General features: G+C 43.6%; 1 pseudogene; it reads left to right on the top strand.

The window, feature by feature from the left end:
* Nucleotides 1–800: 800 nt before the first annotated feature.
* Nucleotides 801–965, top strand: LOC138774678 (U2 spliceosomal RNA; annotated as a pseudogene).
* Nucleotides 966–6,336: the final 5,371 nt, after the last annotated feature.

The following is a 6,336-nucleotide window of genomic DNA, read 5'->3' as shown; positions in this document are numbered from 1 at the left end:
AAAACAAAACAACTAGAAGCCCCAGCACATACAGTAGACTATTAGTTTACAGAGCCTACCGTCTGCCCTCTATCAGGTCAGGTGTCCGATCACATGACCCATGACATCATCACAGGTCCTTCTTACTCAAAGGTCCTTTTCTACCTACTCGGCTGTAGGGAAAACTTGTGCAGCGAGACGTGTGCCCCGGGACCCCAGTATGTATCGGCGGGCCCCTAACTGTCACATTCGGCCTCTAGGGGCCCAGTCCCCTCTGTTACTACACTTTTTTTTTTTTTTACTAACAGAAAAAAAAATGTAGTAACAGACGGGAGTGGGCCCCTAGAGTAGCTGTCGGCCCCGGCACTTGCCCTAGTCAGCCGGGTGCTGATGCCGGCCCTGAGGGCAGTCACCGAAAGTGAGAGGCATAATGCTAAATTTTTCACAGAGCGATAATTGGCCCGATCGTACGATTAACGTTTTTGAAGTAACGATTTTTTTTAATAACGATCAGCATTTAGATGGAACGATATATCGTAAAGAAAATTCGTTTTGCGATCGTTTTGCGATCGCTTAAGCCTATCTCACACATAGGTAAAATCAGTGAATGACTGTTTACACGGAACGATCGGCGAATTTTTTTGCGAACGACGAATGACGATTTAAGAACATGTTAAAAGATCAAAATGAACGATTTATGGATCGTTCGCCGCGTTTACACGTACGATTAATGTTCGAATTCGATCATTATCACGAAAATTCGCCCGATAATGGTTCCTTGTAAACGTAGCATAAGGCATTAAGATAAAAGATGTATCTAAATCGCTTCTCTGCCTTTTAGCTAAGATCAAGTGTAGTATCTGTTTTTATCAGTTTAATATCTCATACGTTAAATGGATTTTTAGAACAGGGAGATGGAAAAAAAGCTTGCTCTGTCCTCTCCAGGCATTGAGCAAAAAAAGAAGATTTATCTAAATGTGAGTATGAGGAGTTCTTCAAGTTACACATTTCACCCGCATCCTGGCAGAGTACTTACTTATTAGGCAAGGGCCTACTATCCAGCCCCTATCTCCTGCTATCCTATTTCCCCTCTTGTCCCACGGTTTTATTGCACTAAGTACCACCTATTGCACTGAAGAGATTTCCTAGTAAAGTTAAGCATTGTTTAAGTGGGACTTAAACACAGTGGTTCCTGATATGGTACTTGTGGTTCCTGATATGGTACTTGTGGTTCCTGATATGGTACTTGTTGCGTGACGTTTAATGGCTCCTGTGGTTTCTTGAGTGGTTTACAGGAAGGGTTCTTGATGGGGTATATATCACATAGGATGATGTCCTCTATGTGCAATCTAGTTTTATTGACAGCCATACAAAAACAGTAAATACAGAACAAATAATATGCAATAAGAGGCGACCTGCAAGTCGCATGGTGTCATGTATTTTATCTATACAATAGAAGAAAGTAAATAGAAATAACGGGCAATAACAAGAAAAACCATTGTGCCATAGTCGCCCAAATACACAAATTGGAACAGTATCAGAAGTAGCACCATTGTATGTGCCAGCATAGAGAAAGAAGTAAGAAGAAAACAAAGAAAAGAAAAGAATAGAGCCAGGGAGGAAGAAAAAGACGGAGAGAGGGAGGGGAGACAGACTTCACAGCCAGCTACACCCACAAGCCTAAAAGCCTGAAGCCTTAGGGGGCCAAGAGCTATCGGATAAGAGCAAGAAACTCCTCAGAATCCATGATTGTGCACCAATGGAACCACACTTTCTCAAATTTGTCCGATCTGTCATGGGCCTTAGCGACCAGTTCCTCCATTCTGCCAAGATCCCTGAGTTCACTAATCCACTCTGCAATTGTAGGTACAAGGGGTGTTTTCCAATGTCGGGGAATAACCATGTGGGAAGATGTCAAGAAATGCCGCAAGATCCCTTTTTTAGTCTTGGAAAGAGAAACTGGTAATTTAGACAACAAAGTTAAAGCGCAACTATAATTTCAGTAGCCAAAAAATGAAAATCCTCAAATAAAAAGCCCACGTGTTACCCTTTAAAAAGAGCCCTCAACTGCGTTGATAGCGTGTACGCTTGCTGAGATATCCCCAGTTGTTTGGCTCAGAGGAATAAATGAATTTTTCTTCTGGCTGAGAGAATGTGGGCGTGGCCTCTCCCTCATCTCCCTGGCTGCCTCCCTCCATTCACTGACCAGCACCTTAGCAGATGTATCACACAAAGTGGGATTAGATACAGCCCTAGCATACAGTATCACAATGTAAGATTAGATTCAGAGCCCCAGCCGATGGTATCACACACAGTGGGATTAGATACAGTCATCTGCTCTTATTACACTGTAGGATAATGTCAGCTCCAGCTCTTCCCCTGCGCTGCTCCTCACACACAACACCCTCAGCTCTGCTTAGTCACCTCTGTGAGGGGAGGGGGGGGAACGTGCTGCTAGGAGGGGGGAGGAGGTTTTGTTTATGTTTCTCTCTGTGTCAGGACTGTTATCTGATGCTGCTGTCAGAGTCTGTACTCTCAGGACAGATCTGCAGGGAGGGGGCATGTCCAGCAGGAATGCAGAAACAGCCAGAGAGGGCTATAAGGGCTTAATCAGCCTTATGTATTTAAAAAACTGTTCATTTTAGGTTATTAATGTATATTGGAAAAATTCTTATCATGACCTAAGCTAACTAAAACTGAAAGGTCAAAATATTTTATAGTTGCGCTTTAATTGGGAGAGTTGACAACAGTCTGTCCAGAATATGCCTTGTAGATTTGTCCCAGAAATCATGGATTCCAAGACAACCCCACCAAATATGTAACATGTCGCCTGCTTCCGTCAGGCATCGCCAGCAGCAATCAGAAGCATCTGGAAACTTTTTGTGCAAGGTAACCGGACAGTAGTACCACAGAGAGAGGATTTTATAGTTCTTCTCCTTTGCTTTAGCAGCTATGGAGATACCATGTGATAGCTCACAAATCTTCTGGACAGACTGCGCGTTCCGCGATTCCCATTTATCAAAAAAAGAGGCCCTATCGGGGTTGGCGGAACTGACCAGGATCAGGTAGAGAACTGAGATACAATGCGGAATGGCAGATGTAGAGATGACGAGATTCTCAAAATCAGTGAGTGTAGATGTATAGGTGCCCCGTGGAAAGAGAGCCCAAATAATAGAGACCAACTGTCCGTATTCCAGCCAGGACAACCGACGATCTGTGGACTGGGTTTGAAGCAAGGACAAGGAAGTAACGCTATCGCCCGTCATACAATCTCGCACTCTAGGACAAGCAGATCGGTCCCACAGTAAAAACGTGCGTGTCTGCCATCCGGGCTGGAAAGTCGGATTTTGAAGTATCGGGGAGAGTGGCCCCGGAACAAAAGAGAGCCCCTGTTTAGTGACCCATCTATCCCAAACACAAAGCGTATGGGACATTAAGAAAGGAAGATCTGAAAAGGCATGGCGGTCCCCAGGGGATATCCAGGGAAGGAGAGAAGGCTTAACTGGGCACAAGGAGACCATCAAATCAACCCATCTCTTCAGGCCCCTATAGTGTACCCAGTCCAGGAGTCCACGCAGAACTGCCGCCTCATCATAGAAACACAAGTCAGGAAGACCCATACCAATCACGGATCTGGACTGTGTGAGGGTTGTTGATTTAATCTACGTTTGCTCTTGCCCCATATGAATTTTAAGGCAGCTCGGAGTAGAGTACTGAAAAAAGGCCACTGGCACGACAATAGGCACAGTCTGAAAAATGTACAACAGCTTGGGAAGGATGTCCATTTTCACAATAGTCATCCTTCCAAACCATGAGGCAGGTTTTAAGAAGTAAGAGGACAGTTCGGAGAGGACCTTGTTCAGCATGGGGGTATAGTTCAAAGCAAAGAGAGAGCTAAGAGCAGAAGGAAGTTTAATGCCTAAGTAAACAATAAAATCTTCATGCCACTGAAAAGGAAATGAAGCCCTGACCACACCAAACGTCTCCTGTGGAATTGAGATATTAAGGCCCTCTGTTTTAGATAGGTTGACCTTAAAAATACCGAGGTCACCAAACCGCTGAAACTCCTGAAGAATAGAGGGAAGAGAGGTGACGGGAGAAGATATGTACAAGAGATCATCCGCATAGAGTGCCAGTTTGTGACAGTCCTGCCCAAATACTGCGCCCTTGATCGTGGAATTTTGCCGAAGGGCTACAGCCAGGTGCTCCATTGTGAGTATGTAAAGCATGGGAGACAAGGGACAGCCTTGACGTGTACCATTATGGATCTCAAACGAGCTAGAAAGCAAGCCATTGGCCCTTACACGGGCTGAAGGGCACGGGTAAAATGCCATGATTCTATCCACAAGGTGTGGGCCGAGCCCCACGCCTGCCAGGACCAACCACAGGAACCCCCAATGCACTCTGTCTTTTTCAGCGTCTATTGAGAGTAAGCACAGAGGGGACCCCGAGCGGCCAGCCCACGACATTAGCGAGAGTGTCCTAAGGGTGTTATCTCTTGCCTCCCTACCGGGTACAAAGCCAACCTGGTCAGCATGGATGAGTTGGGGGATATAGAGACTCAGGCGAGAAACCAGCACCTTAGCATACAGTTTAAGATTGCAGTTAATAAGTGAGATGGGGTGATAATACTTGCAGTATTTAGGGTCTTTACAGGACCACCACATGCGCTTCCAGGGATTGGCGAGGAAAGGGGCAAGTTGCTAAAAATACTATTAAAACATTTGGTCATAAACGGCAATAACAGCTCCTTAAATGCTTTAAAAAAACGTCTGTAAGGCCATCAGGCCCCGGACTCTTGCCCGCTTTAGCTTCAGCGATGGCAACCCGAAACTCACCCTTAGTAAAGGGAGACTCCAGTTCTTTGACTGACTCAGCAGGAACCGTACGTAATGCCATTTCCAGCAGATAAGCAGATATCCTAGTCTCCATTTCCCTCTTTGGCAATTCCGAAAAGCGACCTTTAATGTTATATAAAGAAGAAAAAAAAAAAGTGAAAAAGAGCCGCGATCTCTTTAGGATTATATACATCTTTGCCTCGATGGTCAAGGAGACTAGGAATGTGCGTAACATGCATTCTTGGATGTATCAGCCGCTTTTGTTGGCATTTTCATAAAGAAATCTACAATAGTGTTCCTGTTAAGAGTAAGAAGACTAAGCAAGGAGGTCTTTGAGCTGTTCCCTAGCCAGGGTCAGTGCCGTCAAAGCCTCATCAGTGGTATTTTGTTTATGAGCCATGGAAAGTGCTTCAACACGGCCTAGCAATACAACAATTTTAGCGCTCCTCTCTCTTTTTATCCTGGCCCCCTGCTGAATCAAGGTCCCCCTGACAACACATTTAACCCCTTAGGGACCAAGCCTATTTGGACCTTAATGACCAGACTCCTTTTTCAAAATCTGACCTGTCTCACTTTATGCGCTTATAGCTCAGTGATGCTTTAACGTATGCTAGCGATTCTGAGACAGTTTTTTCCTAACATATGGTACTTTATGTTAGTGGCAAAATTTGGTCACTGTCTTGTGTGTTTTTTGTGAAAAACATGAAAATATCATGAAAAATTTGAAAAATTTGCACTTTACGAACTTTAAAATTCTTTGCATCTAAAAAAAGAAAGTCATATCACATAAATTAGTTAGGAAGTCACATTATCAATATGTCCTCTTTATTCTGGCTTCATTTCGTAAACATATTTCACTTTTTTAGGGTGTTACGGGGCTTAGAAGTGTATCAGCAAATTATGAAATTTTCATAAAATTTCCAAAACTGATTTTTTTTAGGGTCCAGTTCTTTTTTTAAGTTGATTTAGGAGGCTTGTATACTGGAAACCCCCATGAGTGACCCCATTTTGGAAAATAGACACCTTAAAGAATTAATCTAGGGGTATAATGAGCATTTTTACCCTACAAGGGCTGGAGGAAAGTATTCACAATTAGGCCGGAAAAAAATGGAAAATAGAAATTTTCCAATAATATATTTGTTAAGATTAAAGTATCTCATTTTCATAATAAACATGAGAGAAAATGCACCCTTAATTTTGTAACGCAGGTTGCCCTGAATACAATGGTACCCCATATGTGGGCGTAAACCACTGTATGGGCACACAGCGGGGCTCTGAAGGTAAGGATTGCCAATTAGCATTTCCAGTTCAGATGTTGCTGAAGAAGTTTCTGAGCGCCAGGTGCGTTTGCAGAGCCCCTATAGTGTCAGCAGAATAAACCCCCCCAAAAGTCACCCCATTTTGGAAAGTACACCCCTTAAAAAAGTGTGTGGTGACCATTTTGACACCACAGGTATTAGAGGAAAGTATTCAAAAGAAGACAGTAAAAATGAAAAAATAGAATTTTTCTAATAATATG

The sequence above is a fragment of the Dendropsophus ebraccatus genome, unplaced genomic scaffold (genome assembly GCF_027789765.1).
Source record: "Dendropsophus ebraccatus isolate aDenEbr1 unplaced genomic scaffold, aDenEbr1.pat pat_scaffold_1024_ctg1, whole genome shotgun sequence".
Classification (NCBI taxonomy): Eukaryota; Metazoa; Chordata; class Amphibia; order Anura; family Hylidae; genus Dendropsophus; species Dendropsophus ebraccatus.
The sequence above is the reverse complement of the archived record's forward strand: the minus strand, read 5'-3'. Positions and strand labels throughout refer to the sequence as shown.